Raw genomic sequence first — 26,822 nt, forward strand, 5'->3', positions numbered from 1 at the left:
ATCAGCTGGCAATTTCAATTCCCTTCCAAAATTTGCGTACGCAGGAGTCACCGTTGTCTTCTCGTGTATTGCGCTCCTATACGACATAAGAAACAGTGGAATGTACTCATCTCAGTTATCCTGATGACTGTCCACTACTTTTGCCAGATGTTGCTCCAATGTTGAGTTAAACCTCTCCACCATCCCGTCCGACTGTGGATGATATGGCGTAGTTCTGGTCTTATGGATTCCCAAGATCTTGCAAACTTCTTGAAATACTTGTGACTCGAAGTTCCGCCCTTGGTCACTGTGCAACTCCAAAGGCACACCGAATCTGCAGAAAACTTCATTCACCAGCTTCGTCGCAACGGTAACTGCTTCTTGATTCGGTAGAGCAAATTCTTCCGGCCACTTCGTGAAAATAATCCATCACCACCATTATGTAACGGCTTCCAGCTTTGGTGACTGGAAACGGTCCGGCTATATCCAGAGCTACTCTGTCCCATGGAGCCCCAACATTATACAACTTCATAGCTCCTCTGCTCCGGGTCTGAGGTCTTTTGACAGCTGCACAACTCTTGCATTTACGGCACCAGTCTTCCACATCATCACGGCAATGCAACCAGTAAAATCGTTCTTTAATTTTTATGAGAGTTCTTCTTATTCCCAAATGTCCACCTGAAGAACCATCGTGATAAGCTCTCAGGATCTCGTTCACCTTCTCCCTGGGAACGACCAGTTGCAGATGGCAATCCTTTCCTTGCGGGGTTTCCCATTTCCGGCAGAGCAACCCGTCATGCAACACCAAACCATTCCATTGTGCCCAGAGACTCTTGGTAGCCGTACCGTGTCTAGCCACTTCAGACCATTTTGGTTTAAATGATCCACTTGCTAGCCAATGTAAAAGTGGTTGAAGATCCTTATCATTTTCCTGAGCTCTCCTCATTGCATCGTTGCTCCAGTTCTCGTCGATCAAATCTGTTCTGATCAGCCGGGTCATAAAATTCTCATTCTCCTCCTGATGTTTGCATTCCATTGGACAAGGTCTTCTAGATAACGCATCTGCATTTCCATGACTTTTTCCTCCTCGATGCTCGATTTCAAAGTCATACTCTTGAAGTTGCTCGATCCATCTGGCCACTTGTCCTTCCGGATTCTTGAATTCTAGTAACCACTTCAAGGCGGCATGATCAGTCCTTACGAGGAATTTGCGACCCAATAAGTACTTTTTGAAATGTTGTAATGTCTTTACCACGGCCAGTATCTCCTTACGAGTTACACAGTAGTTTCTCTCCGGCTGCGATAAAGATTTGCTAAAGTTTGCAATTACAACTTCTTGATCTCCTCTCTTCTGAGATAATAATCCACCAATTCCGGTGTTGCTAGCATCAGCATCCACTATGAATCTTCCCGTCAGTCGATGTAAGGGCTTAGCAACATCGGAAAACCCTTTCACAAAGCGTCGATAATTCTTATTATCGACGCTTTGTGAAAGGGTTTTGTGAGGGCATTTTTAGGACTATGCTCTTGCATGGTCCTAAAAATGCCCTCACATGTGTCTTTTCTGTCGGCGTCGGCCAGTCCCTGACAGCACTTATTTTGGCAGAATCCGTCGCAACGCCTTGCTCCGAGATAATGGTGAGGTGAATGCCCCAAGTAATTCACCTGACGTTGAAAGAAGGAACATTTCTTTGGACTCAACTTCAAGTTGGCACCCTGCAGTTTTGCGAAGACTTTTTCGAGCTTCTTAAGATGATCTTCAAAACTTCATCCCATAATGATTATGTCATCCAAGTAGACAAGGCAGGTTTCTCCCAACATACCTGCCAGCACATGCTCCATCAACTTTTTGAAAGTAGCTGGTGTGTTGCATAATCCGAAGGGCATTGTTTTGAACTGCCATAACCCTTTTCCGGTTGAAAAAGCCGCCACTTTTCAAATCCAGAGTAGAGAACCACGTCATGCCACAAAGTGAATCTAAGGTGTCATCGATTCTTGGCAATGGATAACTGTCTTTCTTAGTTCAACACATCTTGTTTATGCCTCGTGTAGAGGCGACACACGTGTCGAATTCTTTTAATACATATATGGCTGAATTAACACTAAAGAAAAACTCAAATCATTTTGATAATTATGGATTTCCGCAAAGTAAGTTAAGTTTTTTTTTAAATAAAAAAAATTACAGTTATTTATTACTCTGATAAACAAGAGGTGTCTTTACTTTGGCATTAAGTACCCCGCTTAATGAACGAATACGATTCTTGATTTTATGATGACTTTACATAACGTTATATATGGTATGATTGGAAATTGTAACGTGATTGGGCAGTAATTCTTGTAATTCAAATATCTAAGCTCTACACTAAAGCTTCCTTCCACAATTTAGGGGCTAGAACTCTCAGTCTACTAAGAACTGATAAAGATTAGTAATGAATAATAATATAATAATAAGAATATTGACACACTTTTTACACAAATATTGCTCCAAATTAGGCATATATAGCCTGTGTTATGGGTTGCAAGACAACAATATATTTAATACAATATACTTACTTAAACATACATAAATACATATAAATATCCATGACTCGGGAACAAACATCCATATTCATCATATAAATGCTTGGACCTACCGGGATTCGAACCCGGGACCTCTAGCTTAGTAGGTAGGATCGCTAACCACTCGGTTATACAGGTCGTCGGCTATACTATAAAGGATATACAGTATGTGTATTTAAGAATATCATAAAACATCGACAACAGTCAAATATTAACCCCTTCACTTCTAATAAGTCGGCATTGAAAGGATAAGAATGGATTTTACTATGCCACGGCAACACGAATTGTATTAACTGACCGGTGGTGTCATCTAAGGAAAATAATATAACCACTGAATCTTAAATGTTTTAACTAACTTGTTGCTTTTTATATGTTCGTGTTTTGATTATATTAAGCATTTCATACCTAGTTGCTGTAAACACTGAAATAAAATTTAAATTTAAAACGTTAAATGATTTGAGAACTATTTAATGTATAAGAGCTAAGTAAAGAAATTTGTTATATATAAATTTGTTATTTACAAGATGTCGGAATTTATTTCTTACGATTACTACTCTATCAATGATTTTAAGAGCACTTATTTTTACACATACCTAGGTTAGAGTACATCTTATCAATTTTTTTTAATTGTTTTACGATAACAAATTAAATGCAGATATATTAGCGGGGAAAACACAGTCATTTTATATATTACAGCCTTTGCATTACTAACATTATCTAACTACATACCAGATTACGTCAAGATCGTGCTGGTCGTTCTTAGATTATAATAGAATTGGTTTAAGTCATGAAACGTTTTTTTACCACAAATTTTTATAACATAAATCAATTCAGGTCCACAGAAAAGTTCAGGTCCCCAACAAAGTACTTGATAGTGAACTTCGACTCCCAGCTCACTTTCAATCAATTTCAATTTCAATTTATTGCAATTCCATAAATATAGTCCTTAAATATAACATTTGGAGTTAATACTGTAATTATTATACAAGGCAGTATATTATGGATACCCAGTTTGGGTGTCGCAGTTTCGTCTGAACAGCAGACCGTAGTAGGGAGACCCATATTTTAATTTATTTTAGTTCCGCTCGTTTAAAAAACATTTACAGTGTTTTAATAAATTCATTTTCATCATTTATACTTCGAATTTTGTTTGGCAGATTATTATATATTTTTATAGACATTACATAAGGACTCGATGTATGTAGTACTAAATTTGATTTTGGGAGGTTTAATTTATTTATATATCTTTCGGGATATCGACGGTGCTTATTTTCTTTCTTTGTGTAATTGTGTAGATTATTTTTAACAAATTTGCATATTTCGAAGATATATATCCTCACGTTCAGAGGGTGACTGATACCGCCCGCTTCTACCTGAGCCGCCTTAACAGTATGTTAAGTAGACACGGTAGAATGTCTACCTAGAAACAAACGAACTCTCTTCAAGGTTTGCATTCGACCGGTAATGATCAACGCCGCTCCAGCCACTTGATCTCTCACTTGATCACTTGATCAACTTTAAACGGTCCAATCCATTTCCTGTCGTAAGGCTTTAAACACTCACTGGTGTGTCAGGAACGCAGATCTTCACAGGGAATTAGCTCCCATCCAAAAACACATTTAATACTTGTCTGAAATTTTCTTCAAGTCCTGAGATAATAACCCCAATCCCCTGATTAAACCGACAGCGGATTTACCACCCCAACTTCCCGTTACCCAATCCGGAGGTCCCGAACGCCTTCACCGAAGCCCCTGATAAACTCTCGTCTGACTTGGATCGCCTCTTGGCATCCGGGGATAATCAGACGCATTTAGGCTTACCTCTAATTTGTGATCATCCTTCTTATGTCACTAGTCTTAATTTGATAGCACCTTCTGTGCGGCGGTGACGCTTGCGCCTCTCTCTCTCCCTAAGAGAAGGTCGCCTCCATTGAAGGCTTAGAGGGCACTTGCCCAAAGCTAACCTCAAGTGGTGTTTAGTGGGTAAGCAATTAGGTTTCACGTGAGTCCCACGTAAACACGCAGCTGTCATGAGCATTCACCATCTCCCTCCCTCCATCCCAGAGGGTAGTCCTTCCCTTTGTCTGGGCGGAAAAAAAACCAAAACAAAATGAAATCACAAGTAAAGAGAAAGATAAATTACTGTATTCAAGATTAATACATAGGTAACACTGAAAATGTTTAGAAAATGAAAAACGGCTCAATGTAGAAAGTTGCCAATACTTTTATTGTTTTTCGAAGTAATCTCCGTTCTTCTCTACACATCGTCACATCCAATGGAACCACTGAGAAAAGCAGTGGGCTCATTCTTTCTTAGGGGTCTCTTCTATGGCATTTTCGAACCCTTTCACCGCATCTTCAGGGCTTGTAAAGCGAATACCTCGAATTTTATCTTTAGTTCTTGGTAATAAATAAAAGTCGCATGGCGCCAGGTCAGGACTGTAAGGCGGATGACGTTATCTCGACACCTGCCATAGTTAAATTTTCAACATTCCGTTTTCGGAGTGCGCTGAAGCATTGTCGTGGTGAAGGAGGATCCTGCTGCGAGGGCGCTACTGTCGAAATTTTTCCAAGACAACAGGCAAACAGCGATTGACATACCAGTCTGCAGTAACTGTCCTTCCATCTTCTAGCACAACTGTCGCGAAATGACCTTTCCGACCAAAGAATAAGGCAATCATCTGTTTTCCTTGACTTCTTCCTTTCTTTACCTAAGTTGGCTGGTCCTCGAAAGGAAACACCCACTGAGCTGATTGTCTTTTGGTTTCGGATTCGTAGCAATATCCAGCTTTCATCGCCTGTGACGATGTCAAATACAGCATTTGAATCACCGCCGTTGAACTTATCTAATATTTGGCAACACCAGTCAATGCGAAGGTGTTTCGGGTCGTCGGTTAAAGTATGGGGAATCCATTTGGTACAAAGTTCCTGACGCCTAAATGTTCGTGTAATATTTTTTGAATTTGACTCATACCAATGCCTAGGCTTGCCCGTATCTGCTAATAGGTCACTCTCTTATCTTCCCCTATCATGCCTCGCACAGCTCTGATGTTATCTTCAGTATTCGCTGTTAAAGGACGTCCCTCACGCAGATCATCATTGATATTGCTACGTCCACAGCGAAAGTCATAATAAATCATTGACCGAAAAATTTTCTCGCGTTAGGTTCATTTTCATGTGTACCAAGAGTTTTTTTTATGGAATAGGAGGACAAACGAGCGTACGGGTCATCTGTTGTTAAGTGATCACCGCCGCGCACAATCTCTTGCAACACCAGAGGAATCACAGGTGCGTTGACGGCCTTTAAGGAAGTTAAACAGCTCTTCGGAACACTCCCCGTGATAAATGCGGTAGAAGACACACAATGTAGTAACGTATCTACGCAACGCCAAGTGATCCAGCCGTTCACAGAGCACTGGGTCCCCGACAATTCGAGCTGCTCTGCGTTGCACGTGGTCAAATGGATCGAACTGATACTGGGGTGCGCCAGACCAGAGATGACAGCAATACTCCATGTGTGGCCGGACCTGCGCTTTGTACAGCGCTAGAATGTGGGCCGGCTTGAAGTATTGCCGTCCTCTATTAATGACGTCCAGTTTTTTTGAAGCCAATTTGGCTTTGCCCTCCAGATGGCCACGAAATTGGCAATCGCTCGAGATTTCGAGACCCAGTATTCCAATACTAGGCGAGGCTTTAAGGGAAGTGTTGTCGAAGAGCGGCTATACGACAAATTCAAAAAAGTTTTCATTAGCAATGTTTCTAACTGGCCAGTTCTAAAAACTTTCAGTGTCATCCACATATAACACATATGATTAAGCGTTTGTATCCATAATATGTTTATAGCAAATCTAATTTTCAACTTTTTCTTCAAATTATGAATCACAAATAGTTCTTCAAACAGGATTTTTTTTTAATTATTCAGTATACCTGTAGTTGTTATATAATTAGATCGTCGATCTTTCTGTCGTTAAAATAATAATATTTGTTACATGAAGTCTACTATTTAAGTTTGCCATATAACGACTATCGAATGATATTATAGAATTAACTTAATAAGTCTTACTACTATGGTTCGTCATGCTCACTGAATGGCATTGCTTGCGGCGGCGTCATGTGCCGGGGCCATCTCTCTCCCCCAAATATGTGCGTGGGGAACAAATCTATGCGTAAACTCGTGAACGGGTGCTACTTGTGGTGCCAGGCGACCTGTTATAGTTACTAGATCATTGTATTTGTTAGATGCAATTAATAATTGCGACAGTAATCAAGACCATCATGTTCAGGATACATCCTTTTAAAAACGATGAATTCAATCTGCTTGCTTAGCTTCAAAAGGTTGATGCCTCCAATATACGATAATATTTATACAGTTAATTACTTTTTATGAACTAGTTTATATTATTTAAACACGACTGTGCAGCATCTAACAAACTAATTTTTTATGTATATTACAGCTATTGTTAATTACTCTATTTAATTGAAAAGAGTGGCGGTTGAGTGTCTTATAATTGTTCTTCTCACTTGCCCAACCATGTATTTACGAACAAATTATGGTAAATTCAGTAATTTAAAAGTAATGTTTGTAGTGACGATTCAAAAGCGCTTAGCTTAAGCCGAATTGAATAAAGTTTATCTGACTTTGACTTTAGTCAATTATTACCGATCTTAAAATATAATCATTACAAACATCACAAATTTCATAAGTGTATTTCCGTGTCTCCAGTACCTACCCTATACACTTCACACACACAAACACTTCAGTCATTCGCCAAACTTTAACAATAGCTGTTGAAAGCTGGTAGATTTTCAAAGTTACTTTGCTGGTTTATGATTGCTTTAGGATGTTAGAGGAAGTTACAATTTCCAACTTTGAGTTAGAAATGTTACTTGGATAGACAAACGTACATATTGTCAAACATAATTTGAATATAGGTATAAAAAGCTTAACTACAGTGAGTAGTTTAGTGCGCACTCGTAGATGTAAATTTAACTGAAATGCAAGCATTTGTGTGTCTTTAGGCACATTTATCTTTATTGGGGTAGTCTTCCGAAAAGCTGTTTGACTTGATTATTGCCTCCAGTTTCCATCTTCCACCACACGCGACATATTATGCTATCAATAGAGATGGTGGATCTGGATATGTGGTATTCCTCCACGGTGCGGTTTTCAAGAAACTTTCTTCCACGTACAACCAAGCTGTGCTATGAGCTTTCTTGTGCGGTGCTTCCGGGATGACACGACATGGGTACCCTTAAAAAAAGCACCTACACATTTCTAAAAGGCCGGTGTTGGACGAGAAAAATAGTTTTATGTTATATATACTATGGTATATTGCTATGGGGCAGTGCAGCCTTTATAATACCATTTATGAACTGCAGAACAGGGCTGTTCGCGCCATTAAGAGAAAAATTTGATATTCTTGGTAATGTATAGACACAATAAAATTTAAAAATTTAGAAATGGGTAGTGGTGGTTAACTATGTTTTTACTTATTAATTTACATTTTTTTGACTTGACTCGTGTGCATTTAGTAATTGACATTTGAGTATTTTTGTGTTTTGCATTAATTGTAATTGAAATGATTTTTTAATTTAATTGAAAAAAAGAACTTGTAATACGATTCTGTTTTGAAAAAGAAGAATCTTCTCTAAGGAAATCTGCCTTCCGGATGAGCTGTATGAAAAGTTACATATTTCAAGTGAAATGCAATTTACCTACGAAACATAATATTTTTTTCCGATTGATTACAGAATTACATGACAGGGAGATTTTACACTTGGAGTAACTTTACATTGCGTTTAATAATAAGATAGATTGGGTTTAAGTTTAGTTATAGTCAACCTTATCAATTTAATAGGGTATACCTTATTTTGGCCTTACGATGGGTTTTTGTGTAAAATATCAATAAAATTGAATGTATAGTTCCATTAATTTTTGGGCCTATGTCGCATAATGTATTAAAAACCTTATACTTGAAGCTTCTTGCTTCTTCGACCGTGAATCATTGCTTTTTCTTTTATTTTAGGATGCACGTTTTCAAGAGTTGTGATGTCTTTATATTGTATAAAAAGAAATTGGTAATTCATGGTACAAAAAATAATATTAAAGAAGTATAATAATGCTAAAATAGTATATTATGCAACCGTTGTACAAACACGGTCAAAAAACACGAGTACGGAAATCTCAATAAATGACGCCACGAGCGTTTTTTGACCTAGTTATACAACGTGTCGCATATAATATTTTATCTACGACTAGGTAATTTAAAAAAAATAAACAAAAATTTATTACAAAAGTGTTCGAACTGCCACTTAAACGGGCGGGAAATGAATCTTGTATGTGAGTGGATTCATTTTTCTTTCAAGAAATGGCAAAGGAAAATTTAATTTTACAAAATATATCTTGGCAAATTAAAATAACAAGTTTCTATTTTAAGTTGACAATAAAAAAATTAAGTCTAATGATTTAAACATGAAAATATTATGTATTTAATATAGTATGTACTACATATTATTATCTAATATTTCTTCCATACCTAACCTCGATTTAGTTGTCCGTGGCACCAAAACAACTGTGCTATATACCTATTTCAATTTAAAATTTCTTTATTGGTACCAAAAGTTATATTACAAAATATAATTGGTTAGGACCTTCTTTTAGGTGACAAAACCTGTGTCAGTAGATCCTGCTCTTCCATATATATAATCACTAGGTACCTACTTACACTAATAAGATGTGGGTGTGTGTGTATGTGTGCGTTTGTGTGAGTAAGTGTGTATGTGAATGTGTATTGTGTTCTCTAGTTTATTGTGTAATAAGTTTTATAAATAAATTGAGAATAAAGTTCTCAAGAATTTATTATGACTGCCTATATATAGACTTTTTCAAAGACTCCATGAAGTATGTACTTATAATACTGATCGTGGCTGCATAAATGGCAGATTTTTATTTGACTTTTGTAGAGGAGCAGAAAAATCTATTATCATAATGATTAGACTACAACATGAACATAGACTGCAGTCAATGAATATAAAATTATGTATAAAGTCACGTTATCTTCAATTGAATGTGTAATGAAGTCTGGATCCAACTCCTGTTCAATATTCAATGCTTGTACAGGTCTTTGTATGTTCACGTTGTAGGGTTGTTTTAAATTATCGATAAGTTGAATTTTATTAAAAGGTTACAAATTAGATAATTTTTAACGTGTACAGTAATTATCAAAATGAGACAGAGACTCGAAGTCTCGTGCAAGATTTTGGCGAGACAACACATCCTGAGGATGCCTCGTGTAGTGGCGAAACACGTGTCGAATTGTTTTAAGACATATATTGGCGGAATTAACACTAACGAAAAACTCAAATCATTTTGATAATTATGGATTTCCGCAAAGTAAGGAAGTTTTTTTTTAAATAAAAAAAATGTACAGTTATTTATTACTCTGATAAACAAGATGTGTCTTTACTTTGGCATTAAGTATCCCGTTTAATGAACGGATATGATTCTTGATTTTTTGATGGCTTTACAAAACGTTATAAATGCTTCGATTGGAAAATGTAACATGATCGCCCAGTAATTGTTGTAATTCCTATGTCTAAGCTTCAGAGCTTCCTTCCACAATTTAGGGACTACAACTCTCAGTCTACTAAGAACTGATTAAGAATGGAATTTTTAAGAATATCATAAAACATTGACAACAGTCAAATGTTAACCCCTTCCCTTCTAATAAGTCGGCATTGAAAGGAATAGAATGGATTTTACTATGCCACGGCAACACGAATTGTATTAACTGACCGGTGGTGTCATCTAAGGAAAATAATATAACCAATGAATCTTAAATGTTTTAACTAACTTGTTGCTTTCTGTATGTTCGTGTTTTGATTTTATTAAGCATTTCATACCTAGTTGCTGCAAACACTGAAATAAAATTTTAAAATTTAAAATGTTATAAGATTTGTTTTGTACAATTAAACTATTATTTAATAGCCTGAGGGCGGTCGCTCAATTTAAAATGTAATATGATTTTAGAACTATTTAATGTATAAGAGCTAAGTAAAGAAATTTGTTATATATAAATTTGTTATTTACAAGATGTCGGAATTTATTTCTTACGATTACTACTCTATCAATGATTTTAAGAGCACTTATTTTTACACATACCTAGGTTAGAGTACATCTTATCAATTTTTTTAAATTGTTTTACGATAACAATATAAATGTAGACATATGAGCGGGGAAAACATAGTCATTTTATATATTACAGCCTTTGCATTACTAACATTATCTAACCACATACCAGATTTCGTCAAGATCGTGCTGGTCGTTCTTAGATTATAATAGAATTGGTTTAAGTCATGAAACGTTTTTTTGTCACAAATCTTTTTTTAACTATTTTCTAATGTATGGGACACAATAGTGAAAATTTAGAAATGGGTAGTGGTGGTTTTTGTCTTTCAATAAGTGATTTGAATATTGCATTGCTACGTCGTAGTACTATTGTTACTTGCTACGAAGAACGACCACGTCATAATATTTGCATTACATTAGATTATTTTTTTCTAAGACAAATATTAAATTACATATTATATTAATGCATATGCTAGCCTATACATTAACAAAAAACGCATGTGCTTTAGACCGCACGACGGGAAAGTAAAACAGAGTATTTATTTATAAAAATGTTCTAGAACAAAATGAAATTATGCAATAATATTTGAGAAAATGAGTATATTGAATAAGGAATTATATTCTTTGAAGATTTTTTAAGAAAAAGAAAGATGAAAGAAATAGAATAAAGTAGCAAGTGTGATTTGTGTTAATTATTGTTCTCTAGCATTTAAGCATTAAAATTAAATTGTAGTTACCGAGTTGTTTTGCAGTTACTGATTTCTTCGAATATTCAAATTACTAGGTAGAATAACAAGAGCTTGAATTGTATATGAAAGTAAAGGATTTTAAATAAGACACTTTTTAAAGGATTAAAACGCGTATTATTGTAACTGTATTTTTACATTAGATTTTGTGTGAAATATCTAGATCTTGTTTTCTGGAGGACTGCAGATGAAAACATTAATCAACAATACGTGTTTTAATCCTTTAAAAAGTGTTTTTTTTTTATGAAAATAAGGGACAAGACGAGCAGGACGTTCAGCTGATGGTAATTGATACACCATGCCAATTACAATGAAGTGCCGCTTAGGATTCTTGAAACCCCCAAAAATTCTGAGCGGCACTACAACTGCGCCTGTCACCTTGAGTCAAGATATTAAGTCTCATTTGACCAGTAATTTCACTAGCTACGGCGCCGTTCAGACTGAAACACAGTAATGCTTACACATGACTGCTTCACGGCAGAAATAGGCGCCGTTGTGGTACCCATAATCTAGCCGGCATCCTGTGCAAAGGAGCCTCTCACTGGTAAATAATTAAGTAATTTATATATGTAACCCTCACTTGAAAGAAAATACTATGAGTAAAAGTATTGATAGGAAAGATATCAATAATTGATAACTGTTTTAAATAGAAAAATAACGCATGAAGCAGCCTCGGGTGAATGTAGAAAATTAAAAATTAACAATTATTTGAAATATTGATGATAAAATTATATAGTTTAACTCTACCTCGTCTTTGAATATACGGAATTTCACATTAGTCCTCAATGTGTCCAAGCACAAACAAATATATCAATTTATTTAATCCAACTTCTACATTCTGACATTGATGTACTATTAGCGCTCACCAATAAAACACTCTAATCCCGAGATCGTGAGAATTTATCGAACAAATGTAGACAAAATAGAAAAAAGTTGTACATTTTGATAATTTATGATATGCTTGTTTGAACTCCGAAAACTTTAACTGGAAGATGAACCTAAAGTTAAAGACACAGGTGAATGGTTAAATAAAGATTTTTTTCTCTAGGGAACATCAAAGTATTTTTATTATAGTGTTGCCATATTGGTATAACAAACTAGCTTTAAATTAGCCTAATAAATAATTTTACTTAAAACTGCTTTTTTGCGCCGCATCTATTATTTGTTATGGCAAAGTATAGCGCAGATAGTCCCTGTAGAAATAGAGCGATACCTATAGGCAATAGACGCATTAGTATCTGACTGGCTGTTCTAATGCCAATTGACTCTCGTCAGTTAATAAATCAACTGTCACCAACCGGCATAGTCGCACGCATATTCATTAATTTATCAGTGAGCACCGATATGCTTTTATCGCATCAACGTACTCGGTGTAAACATAATATTCAACAAACGCCGAGCGGACACAATTTACCATCTACGCCAGGGAGTTCCTAGAGGATTATTGGGGGCCCCCAGCAGTCCCTCTCTCCTCGGAACCTCATATCTGTCTATTGTTTCGCCATAACTAAATTTTAATTTTGGATATTATATTTTTTCCTACGCACGCCCATGCGGTGTGTTTTACAATTGCTCGGAAAACAAACTTGCTCCTACTAGCTGCTACTTTCGGTGAGGACATATTCGTTTTAATCAGTAGGTGTAGTACTTATAAGTTTAGGAGCCCCTGTGCTAGCTCGGGTTGACATTCGTAGCTTATCTAAGCTAAGCTACGAATGTCATCCTTGATCTACCCAATACTGAGTAAAGGTCTCTTCCATTTTCGACCATTTTTTTCGGTCCTGAGTTTACCGCATCAAGTCCTTCCCAGCTTCCCGCACAAAAGCGTCCGTCCATCTTGCTAGCTGTCTCCCAACATTCCTGAACGCCTTTCGTGGTCTCCACTCTAACAACTTTTTGCCCCATCTTCCGTCGGACCTACGACAAATATGGCCCGCCCACATCCACTTCCTAGAGGCTATGGTTTTTGCTGTGTCAGTTAGTCCCGTTCTCTTGCGGATTTCGGTGTTCCGAACGTGATCGCGTAGAGATATCACCAACATAGCTCTTTCCATAGCCCTTTGGGAGGCTTGTAGTCGGTGGACGACTGCCGAGTCAGCGTCCTATATTTAGACTATAAAAATCTTTTTGCTGCTTAATCGCAAGGTAATAGTTGGATGTAACCTTATAAACCTTGTCAAAGTCAACTCTTTTTTGAATAAACACGTCATATTAATGTTATATGATATGCTCGGAGTTTCTCTGCGTGATCGAATTAGAAATAAGGAGATCCGTAAGAGAACCAAAGTCACTGGCATAGCCCAGATGGTTGTGAAACTGAAGTGGCAGTGGGCAGGGCATATAGCTCGACGGACAGATTTCGACCACGTACCGGAAGACGTAGTATTTGTAGGCCCCCCACAAGATGGACCGACAATCTGGTCAAGATTGCCGGAATAGATTAGATGAGGGCAGCGGAGGATCTCTCTCTTTGGTGGAGGCCTTTGTCCAGCAGTGGACGTCTTCCAGCTGTAATGATGATGATAATTTTGATATTTCGTCTCCATTCGTCTGCAATATTGATTTTATATTAGTATTACCTTATATTAGTTTACAAATTTTCTCTACCTGGCGTAGGAGTTATTAAATTGAAACTATAAATCCAGGAACCTACCGAACGTAACTTTATACTGTATCATGAAGGTTGCATATTAAACAACCCTCATTAAGTTAATTATTTACATTGTAACGGTAGCTATTATCAATCTTGCCGATAATTTGACCCTTATGGTCAGACATGTATCAGCTTTCATTATGGCTATCTAACTACGTTATTTAATATATTATCGGCCTTACAAATAAACTTTTTGATTGAGAATAAACCCAAGAATATGCAAAATGTTTATAAATAGACATTATGCTTAAGATTATTCACATTTCCTGCGTCTATTTGCAAGGCTGCTTGACATTCGAAAAACTTCAGAATTAACATTGTATTGACAGTGTTGTCAGCGATATAGGTCGGGTTTCATTTAATACCAAGTTTAGATTATGGACATCTGCCGAGAAGCAGTAATGTGTAAGCATTACTGTGTTTCGGTCTGAAGGGCGCCGTTACTAGTGAAATTAGTGTGCAATGATACTTAACAACTAATGTCTCAAGGAGACGAGCGCAGTTGCGCAGCCACTCAGAATTTATGGTTTTTACATTGATGCGTATCAATTACCAACAGCTGAACGTCCTGCTCGTCTCGTCACTTATTGTCATAAAAGTTTATTTGTATGCCATATAATTTTAATTAGTATGTGTAGATGTTACTGGAAATTATAGAGCGGTTAGCATGTTTCAGATTTAAATGTTTAACTCGATCGCCACATCATCAAAGCTTTTGTGAGCTTGACTACTAGCTGATAGGCGCTCACCGATACACTACCGGCAGGCTCGAACTCGCTGAACGGCGGGCGCAAACCAACCATGGACCTTGCCGCAGTCTGCAAATCGCTCGCGACACTACGCGAGCTTGATCGCGCTGCAGCAGGATACCACCAGAGATGACACCATGGACCAATCGGTCCCACCCAGAGCCCCACCTGTAGTTGCAGGCGGCGATTATATCACTGAAAGGGGCCACCGCCCCGAACAGTTACACCCAGGCCCGTGAAGACCTACGCGGAAGACCCAGGTGCAGCTGAAGGACCTACAAACAAGTGATCATCCATTATAATTTATTCATATCATAACACTATTTTTATATGAATTTTAGCACGCATCTCTAGATAATTTCAAAACCGGATATATACTAGTCGTACTTGCCTACCGAGGGTTCCGTACATATCATTACGTACCAATGTATACTTATAAAAAAAGAATACATCATAAAAAATAATCCTAATCTAGCCGGCATCCTGTCCATAGGAGCCTCCCACTGGTAAATGCCGTAGTCGCCACTTACGACACCCTTGGGCCTAGGACTACCCTGAAGTCAAAATCAAAGTCAAACTCAAATAAGCTTTATTCAAATAGGTTAAAACTAAGCGTATTTGAATCGTACCTACAAATCTTTCTTTAAATTACTGAATTTACAATATGTTCGGAAAAAGTTGATATCATTAGAAGAACATAAAAGAAACTCAACGGCCATTATTTTCAATCAAATAGAGTATTTTACAATGGATGATTACATGTGCTGGATCAAATATCTGAATCGTAAATAAATAACATGAATTATTTCATGAGAACTAATAAAGAATTAAATGTATAAATATAAATTATCGTATATTGGACACATCAACCTTTACAGCTTCAATTCATTGTTTATGTAAGGATGCTTCGTGAACATGATGGTCGTGATTACTGTCATAATTAGTAATTACATCCAACAAATACAATAATTGATTAACTATAATAGGACGACCTGGCACCACAAGCAGCACCCGTTCACGATTTGACGCATGGACTAGCCATTGTTCCCTATTCTTTTTATGCCCCGAGGACGCACAAGCCAAAATACTTAAAACGTGTGAAGTAGTATAGTTCACATAAGATAAATAAAATATTCATCAGTGATTTTATCGAATTATATGATGTCTTCATAAAGAAAACACAAATATGCAGCCATTACGTTTATTTCCGCCATTTTGTTATGTCATTACCAACCGCCCAATCACGGTATTGTCCCATTTATTGTATGCATGAGTTATGAATACGAATTAATAAATACCTATGTAGCTATTAAATTGAATACATTTACTTTTCAGTGTATTTATCATGCTGATAGTTTTCACACTGAAATCTGTTTGTAAATCAATAAGGTAAGCAGAGTTACTGCATGAGTAATGCAGTTTGTTGTAATAGAAATACAACGTAGAATTGCGTCACTGAAAGACTGAATCCAAAGTATAATAATCTTATCAACATAATAACATAAAAACAAACAAAAATAATAAGAAAACATTATTAAAAGTGAGGCTGCAAAGATAACATTAACCATTGGCGTTAAATTATGGAGGCCTATGCTAATTAAACTGTTTTTTAAATTGCCAAACCAATGCATTCATGGAATTCATGCGTTCATAGAAACAAATTATAAGAAAATTAATGTTAGATTAGACGGATTGGATTCGTGATTCCACTTTATTTTTAATAATTAATTTATTTCTAACTATAAATATCCATAAGTAGAAATTGGGCTAATACAGACAGTTCGCACTAAGGCAGAGAGCATGCTCAGACTTTACTTACGTAATACTTAGCTAAGCATAATACAACGCGAACTTGACTTATGCATGAGGCTGTCTTAGCTTAAGCTAAGCATAATTTCACTTGTCAAATGACTATAAAAACGAAATCAAAGATTATGTTAAGCTGAGACTCAGATAAATTTTACATAAATAAAGTCTGAGCGAAATCTTAGTTCGCTCTACAGATCTCAGCCTTCTTATAAGAGAACTCCACTGAGCCAACCGTTACAGTAACGTTCATAAATCTTGATATGTCTTGTTCAACTCTCGGGTTGTGGCTGCAACTACAAGATCTACCTTACAGTTGAAAACCTGCTCAACCCCAATATTTGCATATTAGGAAATTGACTTGAGATGTCGCTCTTTAAAATCTATAATTGATATCAAAAACTAGTGTGATATATTTATTTTATACAATTTAGCAACGAAATTTTTATTATTTTAGTACTTTTAAGTTAAGTTTACGTCAGTAAAGTCTGAGCAATTTCTAAGTAGGCTCTATAAATCTTAGCCTTAATATAAGAGAACGGGTTGAAATGAACTTATGAAGAGACGACAATGAAGCATAATTTTCTCTTCATAACTTAATTTTTATTTATAGGCGGAAGCAAACCAAAGATTTTTTTAAAACAAACTGCATGAAGCTTGTCTAATTGAATGTGAATAGGTTTTTTTGTTTAGTGTGACATGTAAAAAAATTGATTATCAAATTTGAAAATAAAATATATAAACGATGCGGAACTCGAACCCACGACATCCAGGGCTCTTTCAACTGAGCCAACTATTCGAGTCACATATCGTTGTTAAATCTATTATGTCTTGTTGAACTCTCAGGTTCTGGCTTCATCTACAGGATCTACTTTACAGTTGATAACCTGCTCGAGCCCAATAATTGCATTTTAGGAAATTAACTTGAGATGTCGCTCTTTCAAATCTAAACATTTTGTTATTTTTTTAAAATAACACATTGTTTAAATAAAATTGATATCAAAAGCAAGTGTTATTCTTTCAGCATCGAAATATTTATTATATCAGTACTTTTAAGTACGTAACCAGGTAAATATGAATCGTACTATACATTGAGATTGAGTCGTAAATCGGCACAATATTTAATTGTATTGTATTGCATTGTATTTCCGATACAATTCCAGTTTAAATTGAAATGTAAAATTTCGCACTATTTGTTCATACATTAACATAAACATTACGAATTTCATTTGCGTCTGCAATATGTTTTACATTAAATATTTCAGTTTGATTACAAATGGTAATATCATGTAGATACAGAACCTTTAATTCAGGTTAATGTATCTTTTTTTTTCTATTTCATCATTAAAGGTCATGTGAAAATCTTACTTTTCATATTGATTGAATAGCCAGTGGAAGGCTCCATTTCTTACTTGAAGCAGTAATGTCTAAACATTATTGTGTTTCGGTCTGAAGAGCGCCGAAGCTAGTGACATTACTGTGCAAATGAGACTTAACATATTATGTCTCAAAGTGACAAGCGCAATTGTAGTGCCGCTCAGAATTTATGTGTTTTTTAAGAATCCTGGGCAGGGCGTATCAATTACCATCAGCTGAACGTCCTGCTCGTCTAGTCCCTTATTTTCATGAAAAATAAAATAGTAGGACAGATATGAGCTTGATCGTATCGTCCTATGAAGACCCACAAGAAAGCCCATTCCACAGCTTGTTTGTACCTGGAAGAAAGTTCCTTGAATACCACACTGTGAGGGAATACCAGAAATCGAGATGTTGGGGATGATACCCTAATTTGTGGCGTGTCGTGTGAAGGCGCGGCAGGAATAGGTCAAACAGCCCTTTACAAGACTCTCCGTAATAAACGCTTTAGAAGACACACAACGAAGCGTCGTCTCTACGGAACATCAAGTGATCTACTAATATTAATATAATAATCATAAACTTAATTTATTGAATTAGGCGTTACTTTGCGGAAATCCATAATTATACAAATGATTAAAGTTTTCTTTAGTGTTAATTCCGCCAATATTTGTTTTTAAAACAATTCGACACGTGTTTCGCCTCTACACGAGGCATCCTCAGGACGTGTTGTCTAGCCAAAATCTCGTCTCAAATGGAAATGAAAATGGAGTCTCGTGCCAGCCTCGTGTATAGGCGAAACACGTGTTAAATTGTTTTAAAAACAAATATTGGCGGAATTAACACTAAAGAAAACTTAAATCATTTTCAGCATAACTTTATGATTATATCATAAAGTTATGCTTATTATATATTGGAGCCCAGAAGTTATGTGGGTATATAAAATTAAATGAAAATGAATTCATATTGTAAGTAAAGACATATTCACACAAAAAAGTTAATGAGAATAAAATATATGCTTAATCTAATACTTAACTTACTTAATACAGAAGGAACAAAAGCAAAACTTAATGTGGCAGTGGTCTTCCAAAACTGGAGTCCACTCAGTTATAGTTGTGTCCATACATTATGAGCACAACACTGATTTTCAGTGACCCCATCGTGTGAAGTATAAATATAAGATTTTATATTATAAAAAAATATTATTTTATCATTTAGCTGATGGTAAATACATCAGGATTCTTAAAAAAACACTATTATGAATGGCATTGCGATTGCAATTATCACTATGAGACTTGGGGCCGACTTTTCAATCCCCAGATAGATCAACAGATAATTATCGAGAGAATAAAATTAACTTACTTTTTTGCTTTATCTTACGATTAAAAGTTTTGAATTTTTCAATAACTTTTTATCCAAAGAATACTTGTCTGTGGTATTTTCGAAGCAACTTCACACTTAATAAGTGTAAGCCTTTTACGCTTACTTACATTTTAATAACCTATTGACAAATAGAATTGGACTATAACTATAATTGGACATAACTATGGATAGATAAAATCTTGTCATTAAACGGTGACATCAATGTATCCGTAAGTTAAGCTAAGGATAGATAGGTTATTGAAAACGGCCGTTAATGCATTAGACAGAGTAAGAATGTTTGTTTGACATTAGATATTTATCCCAGCGATTACTATCAACAAACCTCGAATTCACTCGAATTTTCCGTTCGAAATTTTCAAAATTCAAGGTATTCATTTAAGCCCTCGTTGTCTCATTAGCTCAGTATTTTTTGCCTATGACGCTCTTTAAATTGAAGCAAATCTATACACTATAGCTTAAACGTACAAAAAAGTACATATTTATTAACCATCTACCCGGCATCATGTAAAAAATCCACTGGCGCAATGAAGCCTCTTTCTATTAGTTCAAGATCAAAACAAAGTTGCAACAAAAGAAAAGTTCTCAATTTTTTTTTAATATAAAAGCAGCAAACGGGTAAAGCTAACGTGATGGGGAGTAGTGAGACAACCGCTCATGGATATCCACAGAAACAGTCAAAAGATGTGTTGCCTTTAAGGTGGGACGCTCTTTTCTTCAAGGTCCCTAAGTCATATCGGTTGGCGAAAACAGCAGCCGGTTATTAATTCCACACAGTGGTTGTGCGAGGCAAGAAATTTCTTACAATGCGCGCGGTTGTGGAATGACAGACGTCAACGTGATGCGGGTGGTATTTTCCATTTTGACGTAGTATCCGGTGGTGGAATTTGGCCGCCGGTATAAACCCGAACAGCTAGAATTTAGTTACTAAAAATGATGTCTTGCATTATTTGTAACCAATACCAATTTGTGGAAAATAATAGAAAACTTTTGTCCTATAAATTATTCATGACGTCATAAAGTTACGCTCCTATTGATTTCTGATTATTTCCTCCGGATTTAGGATGACTTTTTTACGTGATCTGCTTATACTGTAGGAGCTTTTGCTTTATATTTCCTTATCTGATCAGATTTCGTTAAATTTTAATTGAATATATTAACAAAACCGTAAATATTTGTTTTAAAGCTGTACAAGATCCAGTTAACGTAACCAAAAATTTGAGACGAATAATTTGCACTTAAACAGTAAAAAAACAAAGTGTTTTCGGTTCATTACACCAAATATAGCGGAGATACATACCAACGTACTTATAAATGACATGAATAAAGAGATTGGAACTTGTGGACACTGCGGTCTTCTTGGGCTTCATGCTGCTGACATTGATTTGCGCTTAAAATGAGAGCTGTACGTGCTGTATATCAACTTGGTTATAGACAGTCACGCAAAGAAAAATTAAAAAAAAATATTATGACTGTTCATTGTCAGTACATTTATGAAAATTTAATAAAGGTTCACAAAAAACGTCACCTTTTTGATCTAAAAGGTGATTTTTATTATTGACACTAGAAGTAAGGGATTGCTTGTAACTAATTCTCGTATTCTTTATAAGATACATAATAGCTTTAAGGGTTATACACTTTTATAATAAAGTTCCAGTCACTGTTCAGACAGTTTATAGGTAATATAAATAAATATAAATGTTTTGTTAAAAAATGGCTGTGTCGTAAATCCTACCCCACAGCTATGATCGGACAGCTTGAGACTAGATTATGATTATTTTATAGCAATAACATTGACTTTACAATATTGTAAATTTTATTAAAAAGAGCACAACCAATAATGCCGGGAGTGTTTCTTGCACCGTTTCTTCACTCTCAGAGCGCCATTTGTTTTCGAAACGGTGGTAGTGTTTCAAGAGACATCAAAAAAATTCTAAAGAAAGCAATTTTGTGAAAATATATTTATCTTACCTTAACAACACATTTGTACAATTATTAGGAGTAGGTCATACATTATTAAGTTTGTGATTACGTTAAAAACGATCGCGTTCCGTACGCTTTATGTTTATATTTTAACTTATATTTTATATGTTACCCTTAGCGAATCTAATACATGTTAAAATATTGGCTATAACTTAGACCATTTATACGTATATATAGACAACGACAGCTGTGAAACCGTTGAAAAAAAATAGACTTTAGAACTAGCCTCTATTTTGAGCAATTCAAGGGCAAGGGCGCCGTAGCTAGTAAAATTACTGGGAAAATTAGACTTGACAACTTATGTCTCAAGGTTACGAGCGCAGTTGTAGTGCCGCTCAGATTTTTTGGGTTTTTTAATAATCCTGAGCGGCACTGCATTGTTATGGGCAGGGCGTATCAATTATCATCAGCTGAACGTCCTGCTTGTCTAGTTCCTTATTTTCCTAAAAAAACTAACACAAAGTATCTTACCATTATCGCGAGTGTAAGACGTAGCTTGTCACGCATACAAAACTTATATTTATGGGCTGATTTTATCGGCTGCCTATCGGAAAGAGTCTCTATCTAGACATATAAATTATCCAAGGGCCGAAATTTTAATAGGTGACAAACTACAAGTCACATGATCACACTAAATTCGATAAACAATTTGTTATAATTCAACATTTGATGTATTTACTCGCTCCACAACCTTTTGATTTAAAACTCTGGGTAGTGGGGTGCTCCACTTGAAGTATAAATTAGCGTACGACATGATCAGTCACAACCACAGCCAGAGCTTCCAGTAACGTAACTGATGCAAAAACAAGGTACTCACGTAGCATTCGTCTAATTACTTCGACCAACACACAATATACGCCGACACACTTACGAACACCAATAGACTTTTACTCCACTCGACACGTCGGTCGGCCAGCTAGCGAAAAAAATAAAAAATAGTTTAAAAAACTAAAAAAAAAACATGCATTTTATATAAATCGAACTGAAAAACAGAAAAACAATAGATGAAAATTATATAAATTAACAAAAATCGTAGTTTGCAAATTGAAAAATGGAATAATCTTATCAAATTAATGTATTCTCATCGGTCCTCGATAAATCTACGAAGTTTGAACGAAATCCGGCTGTTTAAAGCGGGCCAAAATCGCGCCCAAATGAGTCAGTTACAAACAAATATACACACAGGTGAAGCTAAAATAAAGTGTATAAAAAGCGATTCACTCGATTCTATGAGACATGCAGACAGTTATTGACAGATTGGACAGATAACGCCTATTATCTTGTAAAAAAAAAGATAGCCGATATCCACTACGTTGTAACCAACTGTTCACTTTCAAACTTAGCTGAATTATACTTCGCGGCTAATCGCGATACTGTAATAACTACTACTTCAAACTTATGTCAAATGACTGCATGTTACATACTAAACTAAATTTCATTTTTTTCTTAGGCAGCCCCGCCTCTTATTACGTAGTATTTATTCTCTTTGCCCGTCGGCAGCAGACTAACTCTCCTGCAGAAAACTACCAAGTACCATATTTTTGCAGTACAAACAGTAATAAAACAGGAAGGGATCAATCATAGTGGTTCTCCTTGAAAAAGTTTAGAAAGTATTTCTGAGGTACCATTATAAACGGATATACGGGTTCTTACCTATATCCAACCAAATTTATTCTGGGTTCTTTGAACTATAATTCTTTGGTTTGTCGGATTTGTTAGTTTGGCGGGAGTACTGACAACTCACTACTGCCTGTAAAGTTTTTCATGGTATGATCGATGCTCCCAAGCTAAGTCATAAGCTGTGTTGGTTCTTGATCCGAACAACCGTATACCTCCGTAACCGTATACTTCAACTGTTTGCGGTTCCGCAGAGGCACACAGTCACCCATACCCCGTATTTTCTCTTACCCTTTTCTGAACGCAAACCCTGAGTGTGACTTGTTCACGGATGAATGGACGGGAATAATGTCAGAATGCCTGAAGTATTGTGAGTGAGACGAATGTCTGAATTAATAATGAATTGTCTGTAATTAATGTTAACTATTTAATTAAATTAAGTATATAAATACTGTCAGAGCTTATTGTAAAAGCACTCCAGAACACTCGAACGCTTAAACGAATTTGAGTCAAGAGATTTCGTTGTCAACATCTTACACTACTATTTAATATTAAGATTATCTAAAATTATACAATTAATTCAGTGGTTTTAAAACGTGCATTATCTACTTGAATCATACCCGATGCTTTTAAAATTTCTTTCTCCAAACTAAACCCACAAAGCAAAATTAACACAAACTTCACAAACAGTGATTAAGCATATTAGTTAATGATTAATTTACCTCGCCTCTTACATCCAAGATAGATGTCGAAACAAGTAAGTTATAATTAATAACAACTTGAAGTAAGAATAAGTAATTATACGCTAGTATTTGTTATTTCATCTGACCTGTATGGCTCCGATCCCGGAAAATCTCCAAAAAAGGATTATGAGTGAAAATTTAAAAAAATATATTTAAATTTTCATAAAAAAAATATATTTAAAGGGATACATTACGGCTCCGTCGCGTTGGTAGCGCTTGCTAACTGCCCTGCCCATTACAATGCAGTGCCGCTCAGGATTTTTGAAAAACTCAAAAATTCTGAGCGGCACCACAATTGCGCTCGTCACCTTGAAACTAAGATGTTAAGTCTCATTTGCTCAGTAATTTCACTAGCTACGGCGCCCTTCAGATCGAAATACAATAATGCTTACACATTACTGATATGTCTTTCTCTGTCTCAGGTAGTCGAGAGTCTCAGCGGTGCACTGAAGCTAGAAGTGCAAAATTGTAGATTGTCAATTCGAAAAAATACCGATAAAAACAACGCGTGGGGTCTATCTTGACCCCGTCCATGAAAATGTTAACACTTGATTGTATTTCAAATTGAAATGTAGACAATAACTTCATATTTATTGTTATTTTTTCTTGGCAGCAAAGGACCTTGAGTGCCCACACATCAAAACATAGATAACAATTAATGTTAATATTCAGGAAGTATTAAGAAATTAAGAAGAACACAACTCAAATACAAAAGAAAACAGTAAAGAGAAAATAAAAAAATCATTATTTATTTTTTGCAAACAAATCGTTAACCAATGATTTTTTAAATGTTCTTATATTAGTAGGTAGTAGAGGGATATAAGTGAGGCATTTGATTATTGTATAGTTTCAAGCGATGGAAGAAAGCATTTGAAGCAAAATTAGATATAATTCTTTTGACAGCAAATAAATTATTAGTTCTACGAACCGTTTTAGTTGGGACTTTGAGTTTGATCTTTTCTACAAATTAGGTTTATTCTTAACAATATCCAGTTCGAATTTACACTTTAACCAATGCAATACGATATATATTATCAGTTTAAAGAGGCATTTAACTGTAAACCAACTTAACCCAACAACTAAATAAAGGCCCGTTCAATGTAAATTGGCCCGCATTACTACGACTCAATTTCATTGATGTAAATTGAACGTAATATACGTGAACCATATTTACGTATTAAATTATAACAAGCTCCAGAGGCTGTGTGATATCTACTACACTATTTATAACTGCATATTTATGGGTAATCATAAGCGGTCAAGTTGCATTGTTTTGCGGATAATTTGTATGATAATAACGGACGAGACGAGCAGGACGTTCAGCTGATGGTAATTGATACGCCATGCCCATTACAATGCAGAGCCGCTCAGGATTCTCAAAAAACCCAAAAATTCTGAGCGGCACTATAATTGCGCTCGTCACCTTGAGACATAAGATGTTAAGCCTCATTTGCCCAGTAATTTCACTAGCTACGGCGCCCTTCAGACCGAAACACAGTAATGCTTACACATTACTGCTTTATGGCAGAAATAGGCGCCGTTGTGGTACCCATAATCTAGCCGGCTTCCTGTGCAAAGGAGCCTCCCACTGGTAAATAGTACTTGCAGGTATATAATAATCTTATTTTGCGAAAATTGTCGCCAATTCTTTTATACACACAATAGATATGAAAAATTAACATTATATTATGAATAAAAGTAAAAATATCAAAACAAATGTTAAAAACAATAAACAATGAGATATTAATGCTATACAAACATGGAAGGATTATTTCAATGACTTACGGCTATTCCCAATATACTTTCTACAGATACAGATAAATTACAACCTTCTATACTGTCAGTAATAATCTGTCAATAATCTGAAGCTGTCCCAATATACCCGATAAGTCATTCTTATCGCCTTATATTGGGACGCGTGAGTTGAAATTTCCATACAAACTTCTATCGCTGGTAAGCTATATGCCGTCCCATTGACAGACAGCGTGTACGGATAAGATGAGTTACCGTCGATAAGTTTATTGGGAAAGAAAATTCAACGATAGTAACGATTTTTATCTCAAGAGGTAGACTGAATATTGGGAACGGCTGTTAGAATGGTAACAAACGAAAGTTCTCAGCAAACGTTAGGACGTATATTCCTAACACTGATATTATGAACTTCCTAGATTTTTTTTTCCGTGCAAGCTTCAATCGTGGCAGTAATGGATGAAAAAATAATAATTTTATATAAATATTTATCGTATCCTATATCCAAACAAAACTCAAAAATTTAATAAATGTATAAATCTTAAAAGAAACTATAAAATATAACATACAGATGCCTTATATACTGTCCAAGCAGGTTTCCCTGCCATGATGCAAGTGATACCTGCCGTGTTAAGTTAATAATAAGTTAATTATTGAAGTCAAAACAGTATATTAGCCTTCCCAAATCGGCAGTGCCCAAGGGCACTAGATTTTTCAGATACACCAAAACCGAGTGTACTACACACACAGATGGTTTATTTTGCATTGTCTTATAGCTTGTTTCAATAGCTTTCAGATACATTCACTAAAATTGTCCTTTTTATAAGAAATCTATTGCTACACGTAAACTAATACGGAATGACAGAACACCGCGCGAGTGCAAAATACCCAAAATCTCGCCGCGGATGAGAGAGCGCCAATTCGCTTAGGTTAGGTGCAACACGTAGTAGTTAATACAAGGGTGGAAAGATGGTTATTGCAAACGAGCTGCCTCAAACAATCCCTTTTTAATGTCACGAGTTTGCATAAACTACACACCCGTGTATCACACTACTTTTTTCAATACAGTTATGATAAAAAGTATAACAGTCAATTAACTTAATAGCTATTAACAAAATAATACATTGTGAAATAGAAAAAAAAAAATACAGTTTAATTTCCTCAAAGGAAAACGGTTCGTTTCCTTGTAAGTTCAAAAGTCTCCGGGGAAAATCAGAGATCGTTTTGGTAGTTCAGTCATCCTTACAATTTTTTCCCCGAGGTCTTCAATTGAGCCGTTAGTTATGTGATTCAGAATATGTTCGTTCTAACAAATAATTGGTTGTTTGTTTGCTGAATTAGTGCAGGAAATAGACCAAGTAATATACCTGTTGAA

Source organism: Leptidea sinapis, chromosome 22 (genome assembly GCF_905404315.1).
Source record: "Leptidea sinapis chromosome 22, ilLepSina1.1, whole genome shotgun sequence".
Classification (NCBI taxonomy): domain Eukaryota; kingdom Metazoa; phylum Arthropoda; class Insecta; order Lepidoptera; family Pieridae; genus Leptidea; species Leptidea sinapis.